At 55.7% G+C, this 3,429-nt stretch overlaps 1 non-coding gene across 1 annotated transcript; it reads left to right on the forward strand.

The window, feature by feature from the left end:
• The first annotated feature begins 3,104 nt into the window (after positions 1–3,104).
• TRNAR-UCU lies at positions 3,105–3,189 on the forward strand. Its single transcript is given in 2 exon segments — positions 3,105–3,141; positions 3,154–3,189. It is a non-coding gene; the product is annotated as a tRNA-Arg (tRNA).
• Positions 3,190–3,429: the final 240 nt, after the last annotated feature.

Below are 3,429 nucleotides of genomic sequence, written 5' to 3' on the forward strand. Positions count from 1 at the left end.
ATTTACCTCACCCCCAGCCCCACAGCACTTATGTACAAACCCTTATACTCTGTCATTTCCCCCATCTGTAATTTATTTTGATGGCTATCTCCCCCTTTAGACTGTAAGCTCCTTGTGGGCAGGGAAAATGTCTACCAAAACTGTTATGAAGTACTCTCCCAATGGCTTGGTATAGTGCTTTACACACAGTAAGTGTTCAGTAAATACCAAGGACGGATGGTTACCGCAAGAAGTTGCGCAGGCCGAAAATATCAACGGATCCGAGAAGGGTGTGAGTAAAGTGGATGAGTGGCCCACGATGGGGTTTTTAGAGGGGAAGAGTTAGGAATGTTCATCATCTATCCCTCCTCCATTTTAGGGTGGCTCTCGAGGAGGGTAGGAGGGTGCTCTGCACACAGTAAGCGCTCAATAAATACGATTGATTGATTGATTGAGGGTAGCCATCACATGGTTCCTCCAAGCAGCTTTGTAGCCGCTGTTGGCCCCAGAATGCTGGACCGGATTGACGGAATAATGGCATTTCTTGCATTCCTCCAGCTTTGCCTCCTGCAGTTTCTTCCAGAAATCGGTGGTAAACAAGGGACTTGGGTGCTGATAAGGCAGAAATCACGCCCACAGAGCCAAGAAGGCGAGGTTTTCAGAATCCTGCAGGAGCATCCCACAGAATGCCCATTCTAAATCATGGTGCAGTGCTACCCCTTCCTCGCCTCTCACAATCACTGCGGATTTAGGAGTTCCGCCTCGGGGTTTGTCTCGGAAAATGCAACCGAAAGGCATCCGGAGTTGAGCCAAGGAGAAAAAGAAGGGGGAAAGAAAGCAAACCCGGGGAAAGGTGCCCTTAATGGTTTTGGGATTATCATTGTCTGGCTGAGTCCCCAGCTGTCTGGTCCAGAGTGACCAGACAGACCAGTACTTCCCAAGCGCTTAGTACAGTGCTCTGCGCATAGTAAGCGCTCAATAAATACGATTGATTGATTGATTGACCCCAGGACAGCCACCGGGGACTATTAGACTGATTGACTGATTGATTGATTTCCGATGCTAGCGGGGACAACAATGGGTGTCAGCCTTGTGAAGCATTGAGACCAGACCCATGGTCAACGCCAATGGCTCTGGGAAATGCCAAGCGCTGTCAATCAATCAATCAATCGTATTTATTGAGCACTTACTGTGTGCAGAGCACTGTACTAAGCGCTTGGGAAGTACAAGACGGCACATATAGAGACAGTCCCTACCCAACAGTGGGCTCTCCTTTTTCGCTTCCAGGATTCCTTCCTAATCCGTCCTCTTTTTGTTCCAATTTCGACTCCCGGTTTTAGTTTTTCGCCCCACTGCAGCAAGCAGGAAGGCTGTAGATTGGGGGGAGTCACGGATGGGATGGGACAGGGATGGGATGGGGTGGGATGCTTCAGAGAAGCAGCAGGGTGTAGTGGATAGACCACAGGCCTGGGAATCAGAAGGACCTGGGTTCTAATCCCAGCTTCACCACTGGTCTGCTGTGTGACTTTGGACAAGTCACTTCACTTCTCTGGGCCTCCGTTACCTCATCTGTAAAATGGGGATTAAGACTGTGAGCCCCACGTGGGACAGAGACTGTGTCCAACCCGATTTGCTTGTATCCACCCCAGCGCTTAGTACAGTGCCTGGCACATAGTAAGCACTGAACAAATACCATAATCATGGGGTGGGATGGGATGGAGTGGGGATGGGAGTGGGGATGGGATGGGAGGGGGTGGGGAGTATCCAATCCAATTTGCTTGTATCCACCCCAGCACTTAATACACTGCCTGCCACATAGTAAGCACTTAAGAAACACCATAACAAATCCCATAATCATGGGATGGGGTGGGGATGAGAGTGGGATGGGAGGGGAGGGGGCTGTTCCTTTTTCTGCTGGGATTATAAAAAGCTGAAAGATCTGCAATTGGCAGGATCAAAGCCTGGGCCGTGGTGGGATTGACCTTTACAAAATTCCCGGGAGGGGGTGGTGGGGAAGTGGGGGGGGAGAGGAGGAGGAAGAGGAGGAGGAGAAGGAAAAGAGGAAGAGGAGGAGGAGGAAGAAGGAGAAGAAGAGGAGGAGGAGGGGAGGAGGAGAGGAGGAGGTGGAGGAAGAGAAGGGGAGAAGGAGATGAGGAGGAGCAGGGGGGAGGAGGAGGAGGAAGAGAAGGGGGAGAAGGAGATGAGGAGGAAGGGGAGGAGGAGGAGCAGAGGAGGAAGGGGAGGAGGAGGGGGAGGAGGGGAAGAGGAGGAGGAGGAAGGAAAGGAGGAGAAGAAGAAGGAGGGGAGGAGGAGGAAGGGGAGGAGGAGGAGAGGAGGAGGAGGAGAGGAGGAGGGGGAGGAGGGGAAGAGGAGGAGGAGGAAGGAAAGGAGGAGAAGAAGAAGGAGGGGAGGAGGAGGAAGGGGAGGAGGAGGAAGGGGAGGAGGAGGAGAGGAGGAGGAGCAGGAGGAGAGGAGGAGGACGAGGAGGAGAGGAGGAGGACGAGGAGGAGGACGAGGAGGAGAGGAGGAGGACGAGGAGGAGAAGAGAAGGAGAGGAGGAGGACGAGGAGGAGAAGAGGAGGAGGAGGAGAGGAGGAGGAGCAGGAGAAGAAAAGGAGGAGGAGAGGAGGAGGAAGAGGAGCAGGAGAAGAAAAGGAGGAGGAGAGGCGGAGGAGGAGGAGAAGAGGAGAAGGAGGAGAGGAGGAGGAGGAGGAGGAGAAGGAGAAGAGAAGGGGGAGAGGAGGAGAGGAGGAGAAGAGAAGGAGGGGAGTAGGAGGAGACGGAGAAGGAGGGGAGGAGGAGGAGGAGGAGACGAGGAGGAGGAGGAAAGGAGGAGGCGAAGGAGAAGGAGGAGAGGAGGAGAAGAGGAGAAGGAGAGGACGAGGAGGAGGAGAGGAGGAGAAGAGGAGGAGGAGGAGGAAGAGGAGGAGAGGAGGAGGGGAAGGAGAAGAAGAGGAGGAGGAGAGGAGGAGGAGAAGAGGAGGAAGAGGAGGAGAAGAGGAGGAGAAGGAATAAAGGAGGAGGAGAGGAGGAGGAGGAGGAGAAGAGCAGGCCGAGAGCTCTGGTCGTGCGGGTGTCGGTGTGGGGTGTGCTGTGGGCGCGTCGGCGGCGTCCGTCCAACAGGTGGCTCCGTGGCGCAATGGACAGCGCATTGGACTTCTACACAGCGAAGACATTCAAAGGTTCCGGGTTCGAGTCCCGGCGGAGTCGTCACTGCTTTTTGCCGCTTTTCGCCCTTTGGGCCTCCGGCACCGCCCCGCCCCGCCCCGCCCCAACGAATGGTCACACCTCGGGCCGCCGCCGCCGCCGCCGCTGCCCCCCTTCCCCTGCCCCCGGGACCAAGAGGCCCCCGGCAGCCCGCTGCAGCCCCCTGCTCCCTACAGCCCCTTACCCCAGCCTCCCTGCGGCCCCCTACAGCCCCCTGCCCCAGCCTCCCTGCAGCCCTCTGCA

This window comes from Tachyglossus aculeatus, chromosome 4 (assembly GCF_015852505.1).
Source record: "Tachyglossus aculeatus isolate mTacAcu1 chromosome 4, mTacAcu1.pri, whole genome shotgun sequence".
Taxonomy (NCBI): Eukaryota; Metazoa; Chordata; class Mammalia; order Monotremata; family Tachyglossidae; genus Tachyglossus; species Tachyglossus aculeatus.